This window comes from Pongo abelii, chromosome 9 (genome assembly GCF_028885655.2).
Source record: "Pongo abelii isolate AG06213 chromosome 9, NHGRI_mPonAbe1-v2.0_pri, whole genome shotgun sequence".
NCBI lineage: Eukaryota > Metazoa > Chordata > Mammalia > Primates > Hominidae > Pongo > Pongo abelii.
The window spans coordinates 94,767,176-94,792,940 of record NC_071994.2 but is presented as its reverse complement, the minus strand read 5'-3'; positions in this window follow the sequence as shown (position 1 = coordinate 94,792,940).

The following is a 25,765-nucleotide window of genomic DNA, read 5'->3' as shown; positions in this document are numbered from 1 at the left end:
GGATAATGTTTTCCAGTTGGCTCTTTGTGTTAGGATGATTATTAACTTGAGAGTGGTGTGCTTTGGCTTGGTAGTTCAGGTAGGCCTAAAAAAGGCAAATATGATTTCCAACAAGGTGAAATTAGGGTACCCTCAGGCTGCAAACATTTCTACAATGTTTTTATTTACTTATTTTTACTTTTGCTTCATATATACTCAAATTTTACCATCTTTAATGTGTTTAGCGTAAAATGTCATGAGGCTTGCTACTTAAATTGCATGGTTCATATATACAACTAAGCTTCATTATTTACAGATTCCATATTTTCAAATTCACCTCTTCACTAAAATTTATTTGTAAGATCAATACCCATATTGCTTTCATAATCATTTGCAGCCGTGTTCAGAGTGGTGAAAAATTGGAGTCTTCCAACGTACACATTCCCAGCTGAGGTCAAATGAGGCCACACCCTGACTTCTTGTTTCAGCTCTCACACTGTAAACTACTGTTCTTTTCGCAATGTACGTGGTGCCACGTTTTTAGCATCCTTTTTTTTGTATGTGTGCATTTTGTTGTTGATTTTGCTGCTTAAAATGGCCTCCAAGAGTAATGCTGCTGGTTCAATCTAGTATTTCTAAGCACAAAAGGCTGTGTTGGGCCTTACAAAAAAAATACATATGTTAGATAAAGTTCATTTAGGCATGAGTTATGGTGCTGTATCTATGAGTTCAAGGTTAGTGAATTAACAATAATAATAAATAAAATGTCTTTAAATGGAAATACATATGAAACAAGGTTATATCTTGATTGGTTAATTAAAATATTTTGGTGATAGGCTCTTAAGAAAAAAATCTTGTATTTTCCTTTGGATCAATGGCCTGATATTCTTCAGTTCGCTGTTTGCAGTGATTTTATAGAACATAACTACCTCAAGTACTGCAAATTGACTGTATATGCACCTACATGTACATATGTACACAAACACTCATGTACAAATAGATAAAGCAAAAGCAAGTGAGCTCAAATATAATCTTTGCTGCTGGTGAATCTAGGTACAAGATTTCTGACTGTTCACTATACTATGCTTACTTTCTTTTAGATAGAACACTTTTAAAATGTTGAGGAAAAATATGCCAGTTTGAGGATTTTATGATGTATGTAGGCTTTTTGTGATAATTAATTTCCCAGATTCAAAAAGGTACAGAAACTTACAGCTTGTGAGACCTTAGTGATCAGCTGTTTTAGCCCTTCTGTTTATTAGAAACCCAGGTTCTGGACTTATTCTTGCCTTTAAGTTCACATATAATCTTGGGTAGGTCAACTGCCTCTCTAGGAGTTCTTCCTCAAAGAAGGGGAAATTAAGTTGCTGTAGGAATCTCTTCAAGCTCCACTGCTCTATCATTTTAAATGATCTTCAGACAGGTTAAAATACGAAAATAATTTAGATATTTAGTAGAGACTTAGTCTTAGCCTCCAGTCCAATGCTAACTTTATGATGCTAAAGTATAAGAGTTTTTAAAAAGCAAACAAATACTAAAAAATTACAAATACTTAAATAAAGTAATTATTTTATACAAAAATCAGGACTATTTAAAAAGCAAACAAACTATACCTTCAAATTATATGGAAAGTTTCTAGTGACAAGATTACCTCCTTGGGCAGTTCCTATTTGTTTCCATTTGTATTTAAGTAAAAAATGACATAGAAAAATATTTATTTGGGAAAATTTGTCTTCTGCTTTCATAGGCTTTCCTTCCTTCAAGTGTCCTGTAGACACTATTTTGTCATAGAAAGAACACAGGATTTGGAGTAAATCAAACTGAATTCTAATTTATATTTCTCCGATGTTCTATTTGTGTGACCTTGACTGAATTATGAATCTTCTCTGAGTTCCAGTTTCCTTATCTGTAAAAATGATGACAATATCTTCCCTGCAAGAAAAAAGATAATGATATAATTTTGCAAAAATGTCTGGCAACAAGGGGTGTTCAAAAATGTTAGCTTTTTTTTTTTTTTTTTTCTGTCCATCATTTACTGTTACTTTCTATAAAGACTTACAATGTGCTTGTCAAGAGCACACTCTTTGGAGCCACACTACCTGAGTTCAAATCCTTGCTCTGCCATTTTCCAGCTGGGTGCTGAGAGCAAGTTATTTAACCTTTTTGTGCCTTAGTTTCTTGACTTATAAAATTTGGATAATAAGACGAGTACCTAACTCACAGAGCTTCTGTATAGTGAATTAATAACAATTCTAAGTTGCTTAGAAGAGTGTTGGAAACCATTTTACTGTTTGTTATTATTTCTAAGAATTTCAAGAAATTTGTATATATTAAGAAAGAAAAATTTTAGATTCATAGAGAGTCCTGAATTGTACAAGAGCTATGTATAAAGCTAACTCTAAGCATTAGCCAGATTTTTTCCTTTTGGACAGCCTGGAGGAGGGAATAATCCTTAGTCACCAATTGCTTGATTACATTTTACTGTACTATAGCATAATGATTATATTTTAAAACCTTCCCCTTGATTTCAAATCTTGGAATGCGTCCCTAGTTCTTTCATATTATACCTTCTTCTAGTAAGTTGTTGAAATACATACTTTTCATTAATAAAAATGGCTACTTTTTTTGAGCAATTCCTAGGTATCAAGTCTGAGAATTAACCCCACTAGTTAGGTAATAAGTTAGTCTGTTTTATGGATGCTGAGAAGAGACAAGATTCCTAAATCAGAGACAAAGAATATTTTATAACTTATAGTAGAGCAAGCATCATGAGCATCAACATGTGTGTCAGTTCTCCTTGGCCCCCAAATATCACAGGGGTAATTGTGATAAGGACCCACATGGATGCTGTGCATATAACCAGATTTCACCATAGCCAGGGAACACCAGATCTCAGGAACTCACCGTTTTGTAGCAAACAGTAAACAAGCATGCTCTTAGTCCCAGAGGGAGACATTCCTTCATCTTTCAAGGTTGCTTGCTGCAAACACAACACTGAGAATGGCCCTGACAAAGAGGCTTCAGGGCTTTGCATTGTTGGCACACCTAGCAACAAGTGCAAGGCTCAGGGCTCATGGCATATTGCCTCTTACAACACTATCTTCCAGGAACAATGCCAAATACTTTAATAGGGGCATTTTTTAACTGATTTATCATGATGTAGATAATCTTGTATGTGCATTTTACTCCTTATAGCTTCTTAAGGTTTCATGGAGACATTAACAGGGTTGTCTCTGGGCAGTATTACAAATTGGGTACATTTTGGTTTTGCACCCCATCTTCCCGTGGACAACACTTTTTCTTAGGCAGTTCTCCACTTTCAAGCCTTAACCTGTAATGGCCCTAAATTGACTGCCCTTCTTCTTGGCCTGCTCCTCTGCCTCAGTCCAGCTACTTCCTTTTCCCTCTTTTCCTAGAAATAAGATTTCCCTGTTTTATGGTCATTCTCTTATAGCCCTTCTTTCTCATGAGTTAGTCACAGAGAGGCAAATCAACATTAAAACATGTTAAATCGTAGAAAGGCGACTCACCAGAGAAAATAACATTTTATTTTAAGACAGAACATTTGAAGACATGCTGTTTTAACCAAGTAATAACCTGAATGGTGGAAATTTGGGATTTCAATAATATACAATTCTACATGTTTCCTCTGTGCATGATCAGCCTTGGTAAGGAATAAATGTAGTTTTGGTTTTATATGAAGCATTGATTTTATGTTCTCTAAGAAGAGAAGTTATTTTGAGTTACAGATTTCCATGCCATTTCCTTTTCACTCCTTATTGTCCAGGGGTTTGTGAGATATAGTTTTTGATCTTAGTGAAAGCTAAGAGCAGTCATGACTAACTCTTTATAAGCCTTCATAATATCAGATGTTGCTCCCCTACTAATAAGTAAATTATTACCAAAACCATACTTTTAAATGGCAATGCTATGGAGGGAGTTGCCTGCAACACATTTGAATGTAGAAAGTGGAGCTGTACATAGGCCACCGAGCAGCCGTTCCATGACCTAACGCTTCTATTGGCACCTGCATTTCGGGTCTGTAATGTTTTCCTAACTGTGTTTTCAAGACCCAAGTGATTTTAAATGAAACAACTGCATTCATAAAAATGGGAAACTGTAAACCAGCATAAATGTCAGTTTTTATGTTGATATTTACATTCACCCCATGGAGAGACTGAATTGTTTATTAATGTGATTTAATATTTGGGGGTCAAATATTTTGGTAACATTCACAGATCAATAAATTAGACACATTCCATCTTAAATGATCAGGAATAGCTTCGTTTCCCAATGTGAAGCCAACTTAAATTTTCCAGCAGGGAATGTTCCCTGCAGAATTCTTAATTGCACTGATGCTATAATAGTATTACATTTTAACTACAACTGTGTTAGATTTTCAAGCATCTCAGAGGTTATAAACTAGTCATTAAAATTCATTCCTGTTGGCAATTTGGTCTGCAGAGGCTTTACCCGGAAAAGCACAAGTCTAATATTTATGTGATTTCCATTTTAACACAACTATTTGAATTACTTGAAATACTGTAGCCTTTGTGCTCTGCTCCTTTTCTTATCCCCTCGCAGGAGTTCCCACTGTATTATCTGTTAACGGTGAGATTACCTACATTAGAAAAGTGTTTTTTCTCCCCTGCGATTTCTCCTACAAAGGGCCCATGTGATGGAGGCATGTTGCTTAAGGTGATTGTGGGAATGCCATTTTTTATACTATTCACATGAAGGAAATATGTGGAAGATATAAACTGTGTGAACCACCTCAAAAATAAATATTAGAGAGGTCTAGTACTATTTATTTCCACATCCTTACAAAATAATAGCCCAGGCAGTTATTAGGGAGCTGCCTTAAAGAGGTCAGCTTGCAGTTCTTAAGACATTCATTTGTCTCTTCTTTCTGGTCCTTTGTTTTTTGGTTTTCCTTCCTAGAGTGTTATTAGTACTCCAACCTTGTCTAATAGTCATCACCTCATTCATTTCCCCTTAGAGTGCGTGGTACTTGACAGCATGTTCCTCCCTTTCCTTCCCAAGCACCTAACTCAGCGCCCTACAGTTAATAGACACACAAGGAAATGTAGGGAATGAATGTTCATATAAATGTCTTTTATTTCATTTTAACTTGAGATTTGCTTTAGGCAGACCTTGACATACTTTAATTCCAGTCTATTTGATTATTTTGCACCCAAGTGAAAAAAACTTACTGATTATTTATTTGGCAAAAATTATTAAGTATCAACAGAAACTGAAAAGTGTGATGCAGTCTCTGTCCTTGAAAAATTAACAAATAATAGGGTGGGAAATAAGAAAAGTATGATGTACTACCTAAACGTTATAAATAAAAACCAATGAATCTAAAGGGTCATACCCAATTTATATGAAGTGAAACATATTCATGGAATATTTGATAAATGGATTTGAAAATGAGGTGGAAATTACTCGGGATGACTTGAGATAAAAAATTTTTGATCGGGGGGTGGCATAATGAGACATTAGGAAGATTAATTCAGTAGTGGTGTAAGGATAGATTTGAACAAGGGTGAATTAGAATACAATATGACTAGAAGGCAGGAGAGGGGTTAGGAACCCATTGAATAGTTTAAGTGAAAGGCAGGTGATGGTATCCTACACTTCATGTTACCACTGAGATGCTTGAAAGTGAACAAATTTGGGAGATGTTGTTGCAGCAGAATTAGCAGAACTTGGCAAGGAAGATGAGTTGAACATGACTCTAAGGTTTTGAGCCTGCACGATTCGGAAAAAAAGTTGGTGGCATGAGCAGAAATAGGAAAGGCAGCATGAGGAATGGCACAGGAAGGCAAGGGGGGAGGAAAGAGAGTGACATTGAATGTCTGTGTTTTTAGGTATTTGAGATGCTGGGAAACCTCTTGGGTCTAGTAAGGTAAAAAACTGTCATGTAGGCAGATATGGCTAATAAAGAGGATGCCATTAATTTGATAGACAAGTAGTTCTGTTAGTTGCCAGCTCTATGACCTAGGGCAAGTTATTATCTGACCCCATCTGGTTTTAATTTTCCTTGTCAGTATAAGAGAGAACTGGATTTAGTAAAAGCTGGCTTAATAGATTGATGCACCCTTTGGCAGGTACGAAGTGGTTTGGAACCAGTTGCCAAAAGAATTTGTTCTAGATTTTCTACATGCTTTGGATCAACCCTGTTATCTCACTATGGTCTCTCTCAAAACTTAAAGAAGATTTGCTGTTCCCGTGATCACCAAGATTGCCCAAGTTGATGCTCATAGATGCCCCCAGAACCTTTGCCTTCTGGACCATGAATACACATAGTGAAAAAGAGGCCTTTATAAGATATATGCTGTTAGCTTCCCAAAAGCTTACTCCCACTAAAATAAAGGCACAATTGACTCCGTGTCTTTTTACTCATTTTCCACCTTCTGAAAAAAAAAATGATAAAAAAAGACCTCATAATTTTAATGAAAAAAGATGAAAGAAATCCTGTATTAATTTCCTTGTTTTTATGGGAAATTCCTCATTGTAGGACTTGAGTCCACCTTTCCCTTTTTAAGCACCTACTTCATCCATCAACATTTGCCTGAACACAGTGATGTTGCCAATGTTTAGTCAGTAGTGGACCTCAAAATAGAGATTAAAAAATGGTAAAAATGTTGCTCAGCTGATTCACTTGCATCTGATTAAAAAATTTGATGTTCTGTTTGGGATATTTTCCTGTATAATTAGAATGTAAAAGTTTGGTGTTTACAGCTGGGAATATTTCCCTGCTGGCTTTCAGTTCATTTTGTTTCTCATTAACCTTTATAAATATTCTAAACGGAAATACCCTTTCATTTAAGATGCAGTGCTTTCTTGGCTAAATAATGAAAGAAGGCTTTAATATTGCTGTTATGTTCCTGTATCACCTATCCTAGGAGAAACACAGGGAAAAGCAGTGTGGCATTCTTGGAAAAAGATTTTGGAGTTACAAAGACCTAGAATTCCACTTTGGCTCTGTGACCTGGTAGCTGCATGTCCTAGAGCAAATTATTATTCAGCCTTTCTAGGTTTTACTTTCTTCACTGGTGTGATGGGGTTAATACCTGTGTATTCCAACAGTTGTTAAGAGGATCCAGTGGTATAATGGTGGCATTTACCTTTAAGCACAGGAGTTCTAGAGTTACACTCCATGGGACCAAATCCTGGTTATATTCTTGTGAAGATATTTTACTTGCCTAAGATCCTTTTCTCATCATGAAATGAAGATTATAATAGCACCTACCTTATAACCTTCTTGTGAAGATACATAAGTGAAAACACACACTGACCAGCAAATATTAAATGTGCAATAAATATTAGCGGTCTTGATTAGTACATACTAGGCACTCAATAAATAGAAACTTCTCTCCTTTTCCTCCTTCATGTAGGCATCGTCAGGGTGTCTCTTCCATATTTTAAGCAAATAATCCTTCAGAGTGTCTCTTTCATATATTAAGCAGAGCAACTGTTAGGATATAGGAGAAAACAATTCTTACATCTTTGCTGCTCATCTACAAAACAGAGGATCATTTGCTGATTTTAGGTATTACCTTCTTTTGAATATAAGGCTTGGAAACTTGAAGGCCGAAGGAAAGTGTCATTTCTTTAGAGCAGTTATAAATGTGTACAGTCTCCTAGTTATCGAAATTGCAAGCTACCCTGCCTACCCCAATCTATTTGTCCCAGCTTCAAACACATTTTGAAAAACCCTCTGGGTGCTATCCTTCTTTTTAGTTATCCCTAGCCTTATTTCTTTCTCTCTTATGAGAAAATTTCTCAGCCTCCTCAAGGCACTGGTTTCTCTTATGACAGCTTTGAAACTTGTAGTTTTATTTACATTTTATTTGGGTGAAAAAGTGCTTTGGCTAGTAATGCAGCAGAATTTAAAGCCAAATAATTAATAACCAGTTCTGCAGTTTACTCTCCCTAAACAAGAAATGATAATAATGTACGAAATACAATGGTCTAGAATTTTCAAGAATTTAGGGCATAAAAGAATAATCAGAGCCCCCAGTACAGCTTACAATGAGCAATTCCACATTTATCTGTTTGTTTACCCAATCTCTCACTATGCAGTCACTCAGTACCTCATGTAGGCAGAATGTTTTAGCAGTAATATAAATACTAACAATAGTCATTAATATGGAATAAAGTGTGTCCTCCTCCTTCAAATTCATATGTTGAAGCCCTAGATCTCAGTATCTCAGAATGTGATTATATGTGGAGATAGGGTCTTTAAGGAGGTCATGAAGTTGAAATGAGGCTGTAAAGAAGAGTCCTAGTCCTATCTGACTGGTGATCTTATAAGAAGAGGAAATTTGGACATAGAGAAACTAGAGATGCACATGCATAGAGGAAATAACACATGAGGACACAGAGAGAAAGCAACATGTGCAAGTCAAAGAGGGAGGCCTCAGAAGAAACCAGCCCTCCCAATAGCTTGATTTTGGACTTCCAGCCTTCAGAACTTTGAGAAAATAAATTTTCTGTTTTTAATGCCACCCTGTCTTTGATATTTCATTATGAGATACCCAGAACCTAATACAGTAATATTTTAAATTTGTATTACATTTACACTTTTGTAAAATTCATGTTGTTTTTAGTGGCCAAGGGTATTGACCTGGAGCCAGACCTCCTGGGCTCTAGTCTACCCTCTGTGTGACCTTAGGAAGTTTTCTAGCCTTTCTATGCCTCAGTTTCTTCATCTGTAAAATGGAGTTGATTATAGTATTATTTAACTAGGAGGCTTATTATTGGGATTAAATGAGCTAATGTTTGTAAATCACATTTTTTTTTTTTTTTTTTTTTTTGAGACAGAGTCTTGCTCTGTCGCCCAGGCTGGAGTGCAATGGTGCAAAGGCTGGAGTCTCGGCTCACTGCAAACTCTGCCTCCTGGGTTCATGTCATTCTCCTGCCTCAGCCTCCCAAGTAGCTGGGATACAGGCACCTGCCACCGCGCCCAGCTAATTTTTTGCATTTTTAGTAGAGACGGGGTTTCACCGTGTTAGCCAGGATGGTCTCAATCTCCTGACCTCGTGATCCACCTGCCTCAGCCTCCCAAAGTGCTGGGATTACAGGTGTAAATAACTTTTAACAGTGCCTGGTACATAATAAGTACTAAAAAATGATTTCTTAAATTAATAAAAGTAAATACATTCTATAATCATTTTCTTCTTTTTTTATTATTATTATACTTTAAGTTTTAGGGTACATGTGCACAATGTGCAGGTTAGTTACATATGTATACATGTGCCATGCTGGTGTGCTGCACCCATTAACTCGCCATTTAGCATTAGGTATATCTCCTACTGCTATCCCTCTCCCCTCGCCCCACCCCACAACAGTCCCCAGAGTGTGATGTTCCCCTTCCTGTGTCCATGTGTTCTCATTGTTCAATTCCCATCTATGAGTGAGGACATGTGGTGTTTGGTTTTTTGTCCTTGCGATAGTTTATTGAGAATGATGATTTCCGATTTCAAATTCTGTGAGCTGTGGGGAGAGAAAGGGATATAATATTTACCGAGTCTATTATGTGGTAAAAAAATGTGATGGCAATTCTACTCACATTTGCACTTGTGAGATTAAGTTTTTGGCCACATTTACATACTGCAAGAAGTGGTGGGCTTGGGACACTCTCTCATCTTGAATCTAAATCTATCATTCTTTGTTCTATTTGTCATTACCCTTCTCTACCAGGCACAGTGGTGAAGTCTAAATAAAATAAAAAGGATAGTAATCAAACTGGGTATGGTATCAACCAAAGTTCATCCAGAGAAACAGAACCAGCAAAACACACACATACACACACATCCTACACACATGTGTATATATGTGTTTGTGTATTGCTTGTTCTGTTTCTCTGGGTGAACTTGGGTTGAAATGTGTGTGTGTGTGTGTGTGTATGTGTATGTGTGTATTGCTGGTTCTGTTTCTCTGGGTGAACTTTGGTTTATATATGTGCATGTGTGTAGGGTGTGTGTGTACATATTTACACACATTATCATCTATTTATGTGTCTGTGTAGTATCTATTTATCTATCACATGCACCCATCTATGTAATGATACACTGGCTTATGCAATTAGTTTTGGGGCAGACAATGAGTAGACAGAGACACCATAGACACAAGCTGGAGCTTGTTATCCATAGGTGGAGTCTCTCTCTTAAAGACTAAGTTGTCTTTTAAAAGGCTGCCAATAAATTGTCAGCTCCACTGAGGATCATCCACTTAATTTAAAGGCTACTGATTAGGGACTTTAATTACATCACTAAAATACCTTCACAGCAGCATCTAGAGTTTGATTAAATAGTAGGATAAGGTACCTGCTTATTAGAAACTGGCTGCTATTTCCTCTCCATCCTCCATCTCACAAAAGAAAAACAAATATATTTCATAGCTCGCCTATCTTGAAACATGCCAGAAGGGGGATTCTGGAAGATGTAGGTTAGCTTGGTCAACCTGGCACACCATGAAGCCATTGCAGATATTAAAAGAAAATGAGGCTATAATTTACTGTACAAGGAACTGGGGCACATTTTAAATTGAGCTTCTTATTTAACTCTCATAATAACCCTTGAAATAATAGTACCATTTTATGAATGAAACAATAGTGCCCCAAGTCACAAATCAAGATAGTATGAGACCCAAAACTAGAATTCAGAGCTGACTCTGAAGTCTATCACATTTGACAGTAATAGAAAATAACCCCAAACTACCTTCTTAAATTATGAAGGAACTTTAGGAAAGAGGAGAAATCAATGTTGGTTGGGATATGACAGCCAACCTACATTTTGAGCAAGTAAGAAACATGAATTAGCAGACGAGAAGCTACAATTTTTAGTGCCCTCACCAAATTCTGTTTATAAGCTCTTAAGATTTTCTTTTGGGGATAGTTGTGCATTTATAGGATATTAGGAATTACTATTTGCAGAAGAACATGTGTGTATGAGTGTGTGTATTTGTGTGTGTGTGTGTGTGTGTCTGATAACCTCCTCTAAGAATGGAATCTCTTAGTTTTATATTTTGGATAACTCCTTAGTGAACCAGACGTTGCCTTTTCAGAGTTCTGTGATGGATTTTGTGATGCCTGAATTAATGCTATTTATGAAACAAAATTAAAATGCCCATATTTAAATGTTTCTTAATGACTGAACTGCCTATAAATTGGTAGGTAGAATCAGCACCATCATAATTATTACTATTTTGTATTTTGGTATATGTCAATAATTCTATTTAAAGCCTTTGCATACCACACTCTATTTAATTCCCTCAGCAACTTCTTGGAGTTTGCAGGTCCCTCATTGCATGGATAAAGAAATAAAGGTTTAGAAAGAGTAAGCAACTTGCTCCAAGTTTATCACCTTGTGTATTGAAGAATCCCAGTGCAACCAAGGTCTCACTAACTCCAAAGCTCAAATATCCACTCACTGAGTAAACAACACCCCCTCCCTCCAGAATGTTTCAGTGATATTCAGTTTATTAAAGTCATAAAACTGTCTTATCCCCTTTAAAAAACAGGGTACCAGGACTTTAAAAGATAATTTTAATGAAATTATTGTATTGGTTTAAAATCAATATACTCAAGTAAAGTATTATAAATGAGTGACTCTTAATCTTTTGAAATATTGTTTCAAACACCTGGATAACTTATCTTTGTGAGTTTTTATTTTATTCCTTTTGGTGAGAATAGTGAAGCCACAAAGGCAGCTTCATTGGACCTCTGACATACATTCTAGTCTCATTTTCTACTGATCTCTCATGATCAATTCTAATTCTGTAAAAATTTCTTTAAGTGCCCATTTGTTGACACACAATGAATTTTCAGAAAATAGTATTTTTATGAGTAAGTATTCTACAGTTATGTCATCATTTGACTGTAATTACAAATGTTAGTTACTTTGGACACAATAATTTGACTTTCGTATACATTATGGCAGAACATAGGCTAGTATACAAACAGAGCCCATTTGGTAGAGTCTTGTTTTTAGTTCTGTAGTTAAAAAATAACATTGGTTAAAGTTAGCATAATCCTCTGCTTTTATAATGGCTGTTTAAAAATATATGAAAATTCCAACAGAGATTGGCCTTCTTTGAGAAAATTAGGACTGTACAATGTGTTATGTGTGCTATGGAACTTCAGCATATCACATCTCAGTGTAATGACTATAATAAGCTATGACAAATTCAGTCCAAATTTCAAAATGGGGTTCTAGTTGACAATAGAAGCTTAAAGATTCTGTAATTAATGTGCTTGCAGTATTTTAAGTGTATTCATGCATGTTCAGACTTATGAGGCATTTAAATCATTTTAGACACACACTCAGAAACCACATCCACTGTATTTAATAGCTGAAGACTAAATTTTTACCTGGGAAGTAGAATTTATATCAGAACTACCTGTTGTGTAGTTCACCACGAGTTCTTTGGATATTAATAGTTTGAACATGTAGTTCCAAAACTCTAAATCCCTTAGAGAAAAGACACAATTTGGTTTCTAGATGAATAGGCCAACTTTAAGGAGTAATAAAAAAAAAGATAGAAAACTTAAGCTCACTAATCAATCAGAATGATTCTCAAGCTTAGTAACTTGTCCAGGTTTCTAGGCTTATATTTTCATGGAAATGTGAGTTGATTTTTTTTTCCTTTATTGGCCTATGTTTCCATCCACACAAAATAATGTAAATCAAAGATCTCTTTCACAATGCAATTTTTTTCCTTTTGTGGAAAAAGCATGGTATTAGAATAATGCTTTCCAAAGTAAGAAGGAATAAAAAAGGTAAATGCTCTCTCCATAAGTAACCTCATTAATGAAATGGATGCACATTTTGGTACATTTGGAAAGACACATGCACACACACAAATAACAACAACAACAACAACAAAAACAACAACAAAAACCTCTTGCTAAAGGAATAAGACGACCACTGCACTTTGGCTCAGATATTACTTTTCTATGATGAGAACACAGCTAAAGTTTTTATTAACTCTTCCTAAAGCCTTTAATCATGGCAAACAAATTTTGACAAGAGACATACGGAGCAAGCACTTTGAATGAAATGGCGTTCTTCTGAGCAGAGAGACATTTAAGAATAACTTTGTTACTTCTGGGGGAGAGAGTAAAAGAGGAAAAAGGAGAGGGAGGAAGGAGGAGAGAAAAATGAAGGCTCACATCTTTATTTAAATTAGCATTTGCCTGTTGAAATAGGATTCTGACTTAGTCTTCACATAAGCATCATGAGATTATCTGAGAATCTGGTTTTAATTAATGGGCCTGGACACAGCTGAATTGAATAAAAGCAACCTCTTTTGTGAGCCATGTATTACCAAAGCTGTGCTGACCTGAAATGAGAGTGGTCAGAAAGGACCGGCCCAGCTAGGGATTTCTTGGGAAATCCAAGCTTCTAAAGCCCACCTTTCATTCTGATTATTCAAATGATAATATACAGACAGGGGATGGAGGAAGCGGGTATCAAGATGACCTTCATGCCTATAGCGAACTATCCAGTGAATGAACAAGATTCCCCATGAATCAGTCACATGATTTGTAAGGAGGAAGAATGAAATAAGGCAGATTAGAAAATGTGTCTCAATTTGGGATATCATCCTGAAATCTAGCTCCATCAAAGTTCATTTGCTTCTCATCTTTAGCATCCTTGCTCAATATTCCTAAAAAGAATGGAAGTAAAGCAACCAATAGAACTGGCTCCCTAAAAACCCATTTTCCACTTCCTCCTTCACTGCAATGTAAGCTCCATCTCAGTTTCAGTAGAACTAAAACATATTGAGGGTCTACTGTAGGCAAAGCACCATGCCACCTTCAGTGAAGTGTACAAAGATAATTCACATCGGTCAGTACTATGGTTTAAATGTGTCCCCCAGAGTTAATGTGGGAAACTTAATTCCCAATGCAACAGTGTTGAGAGCTGGGACATTTAAGAGGTGATTAGGTCACCTTAATGGATTAATGTCATTATCTCAAGAGTGGGTTATAGTTATTATGGGAGTGGGTGTCTAATAAAAGGATATATTCAGCCCTCTTCCCTCCTGCTGTCTCTTGCTCTCTCTTACCCTTCTGTCTTCTGCCATGTGATGATGCAGCAAGAAGGCCCTCACTGGATGTTGGCCCCTTGATCACAGACTTCCATCCTCCAGAACCGTAAGAAATAAGGATCTGTTCTGTATAAATTACCTAGTCTTCAGTCTTTTTTTTTTTTTTTTAATTGTTAACATTTGCCTTTATCATATTCTCTTTCTCATATTATTTCATATAATCACACTGCACATCACAATAATCAAAATCAGCAAATTAAACATTAACACAATAGTATAATGTATAGTACATCAAATTTTACCAATTTTCCCAGTGGTGTCTTTTATAGTAATTATTTTTTTAAATGAATAAAGAATAATCTTTATTGTCAAAAATGTGGTTAGGATCCTTTTTTTTTTTTTTTTTTTTTTTTTAGTGTAATATTTAATTTATTAGAACAACAAATTTAAAAGCCCAGTTTCCTAGAGCCTTTTGTTTTTGTTTTTCTTTTGTTTTGTTTTTCTTTTTTTTTCTTTTATTATTATTATTATTATTATACTTTAGGTTTTATGGTACATGTGCGCAATGTGCAGGTAAGTTACATATGTATACATGTGCCATGCTGGTGCGCTGCACCCACCAACTCGTCATCTAGCATTAGGTATATCTCCCAATGCTATCCCTCCCCCCTCCCCCCACCCCACAACAGTCCCCAGAGTGTGATGTTCCCCTTCCTGTGTCCATGTGTTCTTATTGTTCAGTTCCCACCTATGAGTGAGAATATGCGGTGTTTGGTTTTTTGTTCTTGCGATAGTTTACTGAGAATGATGATTTCCAATTTCATCCATGTCCCTACAAAGGACATGAACTCATCATTTTTTATGGCTGCATAGTATTCCATGGTGTATATGTGCCACATTTTCTTAATCCAGTCTATCATTGTTGGACATTTGGGTTGGTTCCAAGTCTTTGCTATTGTGAATAATGCCGCAATAAACATACGTGTGCATGTGTCTTTATAGCAGCATGATTTATAGTCCTTTGGGTATATACCCAGTAATGGGATGGCTGGGTCGAATGGAATTTCTAGTTCTAGATCCCTGAGGAATCGCCACACTGACTTCCACAAGGGTTGAACTAGTTTACAGTCCCACCAACAGTGTAAAAGTGTTCCTATTTCTCCACATCCTCTCCAGCACCTGTTGTTTCCTGACTTTTTAATGATTGCCATTCTAACTGGTGTGAGATGGTATCTCATTGTGGTTTTGATTTGCATTTCTCTGATGGCCAGTGATGGTGAGCATTTTTTCATGTGTTTTTTGGCTGCATAAATGTCTTCTTTTGAGAAGTGTCTGTTCATGTCCTTCGCCCACTTTTTGATGGGGTTGTTTGTTTTTTTCTTGTAAATTTGTTGGAGTTCATTGTAGATTCTGGATATTAGCCCTTTGTCAGATGAGTAGGTTGCGAAAATTTTCTCCCATTTTGTAGGTTGCCTGTTCACTCTGATGGTAGTTTCTTTTGCTGTGCAGAAGCTCTTGAGTTTAATTAGATCCCATTTGTCAATTTTGGCTTTTGTTGCCATTGCTTTTGGTGTTTTAGACATGAAGTCCTTGCCCATGCCTATGTCCTGAATGGTATTGCCTAGGTTTTCTTCTAGGGTTTTTATGGTTTTAGGTCTAACATTTAAGTCTTTAATCCATCTTGAATTGATTTTTGTATAAGGTGTAAGGAAGGGATCCAGTTTCAGCTTTCTACATATGGCTAGCCAGTTTTCCCAGCACCATTTATTAAATAGAGAATCCTTTCCCCATTTCTTGTTTTTGTCAGGTTTGTCAAAGATCAGATACTTGTAGATATGTGGCATTATTTCTGACGGCTCTGTTCTGTTCCATTGATCTATATCTCTGTTTTGGTACCAGTACCATGCTGTTTTGGTTACTGTAGCCTTGTAGTATAGTTTGAAGTCAGGTAGTGTGATGCCTCCAGCTTTGTTCTTTTGGCTTAGGATTGACTTGGCGATGCGGGCTCTTTTTTGGTTCCATATGAACTTTAAAGTAGTTTTTTCCAATTCTGTAAAGAAAGTTATTGGTAGCTTGATGGGGATGGCATTGAATCTGTAAATTACCTTGGGAAGGATGGCCATTTTCATGATATTGATTCTTCCTACCCATGAGCATGGAATGTTCTTCCATTTGTTTGTATCCTCTTTTATTTCCTTGAGCAGTGGTTTGTAGTTCTCCTTGAAGAGGTCTTTCACATCCCTTGTAAGTTGGATTCCTAGGTATTTTATTCTCTTTGAAGCAATTGTGAATGGGAGTTCACTCATGATTTGGCTCTCTTTTTGTCTGTTATTGATGTATAAGAATGCTTGTGATTTTTGCACATTGATTTTGTATCCTGAGACTTTGCTGAAGTTGCTTATCAGCTTAAGGAGATTTTGGGCTGAGACAGTGGGGTTTTCTAGATATACTATCATGTCGTCTGCAAACAGGGACAATTTGACTTCCTCTTTTCCTAATTGAATACCCTTTATTTCCTTCTCCTGCCTAATTGCCCTGGCCAGAACTTCCAACACTATGTTGAATAGAAGTGGTGAGAGAGGGCATCCCTGTCTTGTGCCAGTTTTCAAAGGGAATGCTTCCAGTTTTTGCCCATTCAGTATGATATTGGCTGTGGGTTTGTCATAAATAGCTCTTATTATTTTGAGATACGTCCCATCAATTCCTAATTTATTGAGAGTTTTTAGCATGAATGGTTGTTGAATTGTGTCAAAGGCCTTTTCTGCATCTATTGAGATAATCATGTGGTTTTTGTCTTTGGTTCTGTTTATATGCTGGATTACATTTATTGATTTGCGTATATTGAACCAGCCTTGCATCCCAGGGATGAAGCCCACTTGATCATGGTGGATAAGCTTTTTGATGTGCTGCTGGATTCTGTTTGCCAGTATTTTATTGAGGATTTTTGCATCAATGTTCATCCAGGATATTGGTCTAAAATTCTCTTTTTTTGTTGTGTCTCTGCCAGGCTTTGATATCAGGATGATGCTGGCCTCATAAAATGAGTTAGGGAGGATTCCCTCTTTTTCTATTGACTGGAATAGTTTCAGAAGGAATGGTACCACTTCCCCCTTGTACCTCTGGTAGAATTCGGCTGTGAACCCATCTGGTCCTGGACTTTTTTTGGTTGGTAAGCTATTGATTATTGCCACAATTTCAGCTCCTGTTATTGGTCTATTCAGAGATTCAACTTCTTCCTGGTTTAGTCTTGGGAGGGTGTATGTGTTGAGGAATTTATCCATTTCTTCTAGATTTTCTAGTTTATTTGCATAGAGGTGTTTGTAATATTCTCTGATGGTAGTTTGTATTTCTGTGGGATCGGTGGTGATATCCCCTTTATCATTTTTGATTGCATCTATTTGATTCTTCTCTCTTTTTTTCTTTATTAATCTTGCTAGCGGTCTATCAATTTTGTTGATCCTTTCAAAAAACCAGCTCCTGGATTCATTTATTTTTTGAAGGGTTTTTTGTGTCTCTATTTCCTTCAGTTCTGCTCTGATTTTAATTATTTCTTGCCTTCTGCTAGCTTTTGAATGTGTTTGCTCTTGCTTTTCTAGTTCTTTTAATTGTGATGTTAGGGTGTCAATTTTGGATCTTTCCTGCTTTCTCTTGTGGGCATTTAGTGCTATAAATTTCCCTCTACACACTGCTTTGAATGCATCCCAGAGATTCTGGTATGTTGTGTCTTGGTTCTTGTTGGTTTCAAAGAACATCTTTATTTCTGCCTTCATTTCGTTATGTACCCAGTAGTCATTCAGGAGCAGGTTGTTCAGTTTCCATGTAGTTGAGCGGTTTTGAGTGAGATTCTTAATCCTGAGTTCTAGCTTGATTGCACTGTGATCTGAGAGACAGTTTGTTACAATTTCTGTTCTTTTACATTTATTGAGGAGAGCTTTACTTCCAGGTATATGGTCAATTTTGGAATAGGTGTGGTGTGGTGCTGAAAAAAATGTATATTCTGTTGATTTGGGGTGGAGAGTTCTGTAGATGTCTATTAGGTCCGCTTGGTGCAGAGCTGAGTTCAATTCCTGGGTATCCTTGTTGACTTTCTGTCTTGTAGATCTGTCTAATGTTGATAGTGGGGTGTTAAAGTCTCCCATTATTAATGTGTGGGAGTCTAAGTCTCTTTGTAGGTCACTCAGGACTTGCTTTATGAATCTGGGTGCTCCTGTATTGGGTGCATATATATTTAGGATAGTTAGCTCTTCTTGTTGAATTAATCCCTTTACCATTATGCAATGGCCTTCTTTGTCTCTTTTGATCTTTGTTGGTTTAAAGTCTGTTTTATCAGAGACTAGGATTGCAACCCCTGCCTTTTTTTGTTTTCCATTTGCTTGGTAGATCTTCCTCCATCCTTTTATTTTGAGCCTATGTGTGTCTCTGCACGTGAGATGGGTTTCCTGTATACAGCACACTGATGGGTCTTGAGTCTTTATCCAGTTTGCCAGTCTGTGGCTTTTAATTGGAGCATTTAGTCCATTTACATTTAAAGTTAATATTGTTATGTGTGAATTTGATCCTGTCATTATGATGTTAGCTGGTTATTTTGCTCGTTAGTTGATGCAGTCTCTTCCTAGTCTCGATGGTCTTTACATTTCGGTATGATTTTGCAGTGGCTGGTACCAGTTGTGCCTTTCCATGTTTAGTGCTTCCTTCAGGAGCTCTTTTAGGGCAGGCCTGGTGGTGACAAAATCTCTCAGCATTTGCTTGTCTGTAAAGTATTTTATTTCTCCTTCACTTATGAAGCTTAGTTTGGCAGGATATGAAATTCTGGGTTGAAAATTCTTTTCTTTAAGAATGTTGAATATTGGCCCCCACTCTCTTCTGGCTTGTAGGGTTTCTGCCGAGAGATCCGCTGTTAGTCTGATGGGCTTCCCTTTGATGGTAACCCGACCTTTCTCTCTGGCTGCCCTTAACATTTTTTCCTTCATTTCAACTTTGGTGAATCTGACAATTATGTGTCTTGGAGTTGCTCTTCTCGAGGAGTATCTTTGTGGCGTTCTCTGTATTTCCTGAATCTGAATGTTGGCCTGCCTTGCTAGATTGGGGAAGTTCTCCTGGATAATATCCTGCAGAGTGTTTTCCAACTTGTTTCCATTCTCCCCGTCACTTTCGGGTACACCAATCAGACGTAGATTTGGTCTTTTCACATAGTCCCACATTTCTTGGAGGCTTTGCTCGTTTCTTTTTATTCTTTTTTCTCTAAACTTCCCTTCTCGCTTCATTTCATTCATTTCATCTTCCAGGGCTGATACCCTTTCTTCCATTTGATCGCATCGGCTCCTGAGGCTTCTGCATTCTTCACGTAGTTCTCGAGCCTTGGTTTTCAGCTCCATCAGCTCCTTTAAGCACTTCTCTGTATTGGTTATTCTAGTTATACATTCTTCTAAATTTTTTTCAAAGTTTTCAACTTCTTTGCCTTTGGTTTGAATATCCTCCCGTAGCTCGGAGTAATTTGATCGTCTGAAGCCTTCTTCTCTCAGCTCGTCAAAGTCATTCTCCGTCCAGCTTTGTTCCATTGCTGGTGAGGAACTGCATTCCTTTGGAGGAGGAGAGGTACTCTGCTTTTTAGAGTTTCCAGTTTTTCTGCTCTGTTTTTTCCCCATCTTTGTGGTTTTAGCTACTTTTGGTCTTTGATGATGGTGATGTACAGATGGGTTTTTGGTGTGGATGTCCTTTCTGTTAGTTTTCCTTCTAACAGACAGAACCCTCAGCTGCAGGTCTGTTGGAGTACCTGGCCGGCCGTGTGAGGTGTCAGTCTGCCCCTGCTGGGGGGTGCCTCCCAGTTAGGCTGCTCGCGGGTCAGGGGTCTGGGACCCACTTGAGGAGGCAGTCAGCCCGTTCTCAGATCTCCAGCTGCGTGCTGGGAGAACCACTGCTCTCCTCACAGCTGTCAGACAGGGACATTTAAGTCTGCAGAGGTTACTGCTGTCTTTTTGTTTGTCTGTGCCCTGCCCCCAGAGGTGGAGCCTACAGAGGCAGGCAGGCCTCCTTGAGCTGTGGTGGGCTCCACCCAGTTCAAGCTTCCAAGCTGCTTTGTTTACCTAAGGGAGCCTGGGCAATGGCGGGCGCCCCTCCCCCAGCCTCGCTGCCGACTTGCTGTTTGATCTCAGACTGCTGTGCTAGCAATCAGCGAGACTCCGTGGGCGTAGGACCCTCTGAGCCAGGTGTGGGCTATATTCTCCTGGGGCACCGTTTCCTAAGCCCGTCGGAAAAGCACAGTATTCGGGTGGGAGTGGCCTGATTTTCGTCTGTCACCCCTGGAAGGGGAACTCCCTGACCCCTTGCGCTTCCCGAGTGAGGCAATGCCTCACCCCTGCTTCGGCTGGCGCACGGTGCGCTCACCCACTGACCTGCGCCCACTGTCTGGCACTCCCTAGTGAGATGAACACGGTACCTCAGATGGAAATGCAGAAATCACCTGTCTTTTGCGTCGCTCCCGCTGGGAGCTGTAGACCGGAGCTGTTCCTATTCGGCCATCTTGGCTCCTCCCTCCAGTCTTTTGTTATAGCAGAGCAAAATAGATTTAGAAATTCAGGTTTTAGGAAAAGCATTCAGGATGAAATCAGAAGCCTGGGATTTAATTCCAGTCCTATTCCTAGCTCAATGATTTTGAATGCATTATTTGATTTCCCTGAGCCTCAAAGTCTTCATCTGTAAAATAGGGATACTAATAGTTGACACTGCCATCATCATTTTCATCTTTTCTTATAGGATACTAAGGATCCTGAAAGCAAACATATGTAAAGAGATTTATAAATTTAAAAGGACTATATGTTGCTCATTGTTATTATTATTTTAAAACCACTTTGTCTTATAGAACGTGCCATTCTACAAGTTATTCCTCTATCAGTCTGCCTTTTCTGGAATTTCACAACCCTGTGGACAGATGGTAGTGACCTAGAAAAGAAAAACCTAAATATCTTCTTTGGAAGTCTCACTATCCTGCTAGATAATCAGCTCTTGCATCTGAATGACTACACACTGCTTATGATGATTGCCAGTTGGTGTTCCTTTGGGTTTAATGAGGGAAAGTATGGTGGTGAAAAGAGCCCTCTTATGGGCAGCTGAATCTCAACTCCTGGGTTTAGTCTACTAAAAAGTAGACTGAATGTACAGTCTTATAATTATGACTTCCTTAAATAAAAGCCCCATAGTGACTATGGAGAGTGAAGGTTATTCAGTAACCCACCACATAATACAGACCATATGAATTTAATGTTGGCTATGTTAAGTACTTATTGCTTATTTTTTCTCAGTAGTTAATAAGCTATAGAAAGCCAACACAGTCTTTTCAAATAATGCATACTCTAAAACAGTTTTCATTTCCTTGCCTAGGAAACCCTTGTAGATTAATTACTGGAATGATAAGCATCTGTTCTGGCAGAGTTACTTTGGTGTTTTAACAAAAATAGGGCATTATGTGATTCAGTATAATGATTAAGAATCTGGATTTTGGGAGCAGACTGTCCTGGGTTCAAATCCAACCCAGCCACTTCATACATGTATGACTACTCTTAGCCTCAATTTACTGTAATAGTATCATCATCAAGACTTGTTGAGAGGACAAAATGTGATAATGGGTAGAAAGGCATTGGCAAAGTTAATCATCAATACTAAATTTTCTATTAGCTGTCTACTACTGTATAACAAATTACCTCAAAATTTAGTGACTCAAAACAATAAACACTAATTATTGTTCAGTTTCTGTAGGTCAAAAAGGAGCAGATATAGATGGTTCTGGGTGGGTCTTTAATGAGGTTGCAGTTAAGAAGTTGGCCAGGTTTGCAGGCATCCGAAGACTTGACTTGGGCTGGGAGATCTACTTCCAAGATGGCGTATTCACATAGCTATTGGCATGAGGCCTTAGTTCCCTACTGGCTGTTGGCAGGAGGTCTCAGGTTCTTGCCACATGCACCTGTCCATAGAGTTGCTTGAGTGTCCTCACAACATGGCAGCTGCTTTCTGCCAGGGTAAGTTATAAAAACAAAAGCAAGATGTTAGTCACAAGATCTTTTATGACCTAGTCTTTGAAGTCACCCTCTACCATTTCCATGATATTCTATTGCCTACATATTAGCCATATTCAATGTGGAGGAGAGTGGCTACAGAAAGAGCATAAATATTATGAGGCAGGAATCATTGGAGATCATCTTGGAAACAGCTACCACAGGTGGTAAAGGTGAGAATGTATTTTGTATATTGCATTCAGAAAGTCCCAAAGGTAAACTCTCTAACCTCAAAGCACTGAAAGGAAGTAAAGCACTGGTGTGTGTGATATGATGAAGAAGGACCCCAAAAAAAGACGGCAGACAAAAATAAAACCCTTCTCATGAGCACTGATAAAGTCAAATCTTTGCAATTCTTCTATTCTGGATTTAGCATTTAATCAAAAATCCCTATTTCTCTTTGTATAGCTAAGGTCATGATCTAAGTAATCAGGTTTTTCTGACCTGAAAAGAAACATTTCTTAAAATATCCAAAAGAAAAGATAATATATTTTAAAAACCCTTACACCTGTTAAAAAAGGGGGAGTTTATTACTTTTAAATACTTTTCTTGTCAGTTGAATATGTTTAATCATACTGTGTTGGAGATGCATCATACATGGTAAGGTCTAAGTTTATTTTCTAATTCTGTTGTACCCAGAGGTGTCTTCAAGTGTTTTTCTTATCAACTCTGCTTTTATTTTTCTCTCTTCTAGTGTTGTCACAATTCTTTATACTCTTTTATTCTGAGTGGTGGTGGATGTGACAGAGCTTAGTAAAGCAGGTCTCCTGTGACAAGAATGGGAAATGAAATGTACTGTAAATGGTGGTTTTCTGCTGTTAATGAAAATATTTACTAAAGGCCTATATATTGAGTATTCTATGGGTCAGGAGTAGTCATAAGCCTGGAGGAGCACTTCAATGCAGGCATCATGTCACTCTGCCATCTTCTAGCTATGAGATCTTGAAACTGTGAGAGGTCCTAGGGTAAAATAGTAAATAAAGAAATATGCACACACAAACACACAGAGAGACATTTGTATAAGGAGATTAAAATTCAGTAAGAGAGATAGGCATATCTATAAATAACTCTAAATTAGCATGCATATCACAGTTATATGGGCAAAATATCAGCTTACCTAAAATGCAATTGTTGTGTGTGATAGTAAGCAATCAGTTGCAAAACAAGACTGTTGGGATTGAAAACTAATCCATAAAAATGCATTTAAACTAATCCATAAAAATGAGTTGGTTCAGGCAGTCAGAAAAGGGAGGAAGGCACTCCAGTTGGGGCACAGCTAGAGAAAGGTATGGAAGAGGTTATGGAGTGACAGATGCTCTTCAAATCCTGTTGCTTGTATTTTCTTCCCAGTTTCTAAAGGAAACCCAGGAATGAGTTTGTGCACCTCCTCTGTGCTTGCATCACACTCCTAGCAATATAGGGTAGAATTCAAGAGCAGAGACTCAGAAGTTAGATCTCTCCATGCCTCTGGCCCATTACAACAGTGCCAGAATGTATGCTCTGAAAGTGTTAGCTATTAAGTAATCATCACAATATACTATAATTGTGGGCTTGCTTATCTATATCCTCTGTTAAACTACAATCTGATTTATTTTGAATAATGTCTCAAAAGCAATAATCACATCAGTAAAAACGTTGTAGGATAGTGAATCTCAAGGTTCACTGCATGAAGGTCCATCATCACCCAAGAGGGAGAAGTACTTCCTGTCTTGGAAGTGGGCTGCAGTGATCAAGAGCGGAAGACAGGCTGACATGCTCTGAAAGCAAAGTCTGATGTTGGCCCGTGAGTTGCTGGGTCCACATGTCAAAAGCATCAGGTGTGATCAGGCAAGAAAGACTGCACTGGTTTAATCTCCTTAGGCCCCTGGCAAGAGAAAAGAGAGATTGGGCATAGGGTGTGGGAGAAAGCCTGGGAAATAAGGTTGCCTAGAAGGCAGGAAGAATACTGTAAACTTTGATTCACCTCACTGTTTCCCATCCAGCCACTTCATATGGCAGCAACAGATGTGTGTTGTCTTAAGGTACCACATTTTATAAGCCATTGAGGTGTTTGAGAACTATTGTTAGAATAATAGCTATATGTATTCTAGATTCTCGGATGTCTGGGTCGAAGTAGCTCCTGAGAACTGTAGAGTATGTGAATATTATACCTTCTGGGAAAGGTTTATTTATTTAGTACCAATCTCATCATTAGGTCCAGGGTCATCACAAAGCTGCATTTATATTTTGCCCTTTTATACCCAGCGCTAACATTTAAATGAGGTCACTGTAGTCATTTGAACATTATTAAGTTGGGTTTAAACATGGTCCTTCATTCTTACATTTCAATATATGATCAGGAAGCTAAAGGGGAATATTCTTCACTTTGTATCTGAAAGTGCTTATATCAAGCCCTTGTTTCTAGCTCTCTCTCCCTTTCACTTGCCTTATTGTTAAGATATTATTGTATTAGCCATTGAATTTTTGTTTTTGACATTATTTGTAACGGTAAATTTAGGAAATACAGAAATAGGAAAAAAATAAATTGAAAATTTTATCACAATTCAAAACTCAGAGATAACAAACACCAATTACCTTATTTCTAGTATTTTTTTCTGCTGTTACAGATGATCTTGCTAAGAGCATTTTTTAATTTTCTCTGGTACACATGTGAAAGAAGTTCCCTAGGGTAGAGCAAAAAGTTGTTTGGAGCAATATTGCTGGATCTCAGGATATTCACAACTTTACCTTTGGTAGATAATGTTGAATTCCACTGTGGCTGAAATTATTTATACTCCACCAGCAATGTAAGGGTTCTGTTGCTCTTAATTCTCATCTACACTTTACTTTTCAGGCTTATTAGACTGGTGAATAAGTAATTGTGGTTTTGGCATTAAAGTGATTAAAAGTAATGGCAAAAACCACAATTACTTATGCATGAACTTAATACATATTAAATATTATTTGCTTTTAGAATTAGGAGTCAGTTTTTTCATGTTCATTTAATTTTTGTATGTCTTACTTGGTGATTTGACATTCACAGTCTTTGTGCATTTTGGGCAATTTTTTTTTAAGTTGTAGTTGCTCTAAGTTAAGTGCTAGTGATTCAGCTTCCAAGTATTAATACACTTACGTGATCCTCTTCTACATTGTTTTCATGTTTTCCTGTGTGATTGGTAGAATATAACTGAAGTGATGGTATATGACCTTCAAGCCTAGGTCATAAAACACAATTTTATGCCTTGTGGACTCTCTTAGATCACTCTGTTTGTGGAAAACTAGCTGCCACATTGTGAGGACACTCTAGGAGCCCTAAGGAGGGCTTCCTGTCAATATCATGTGAATGAGCCCTCTTGGATGTGAATCCTACAGCCTGAGTCAAGGCTTAAAATGACTGCAGCCACAGCCAATATCTTGACTGTAACCTCATGAGATGCCCTTGTCAGGGCCACACAGCTAAGCTGCTCCTGAATTGCTGAACCACAAAAACATAAAGATAACAAATGCTTGTTGCTTAAGCTGCTAAGTGTTGAAATAATTTATGTACCAATAGAAAACTGATAGAATATTGATTTATAAAAGCTTCTCATACACAAATATAAAAGTATAAAATCTTATTAATCATACATGTAAAAATTTTCTCATTTGTACTGCTTTCTTATACAAAATATATTTTGTCTTTCTAACTAAACTTT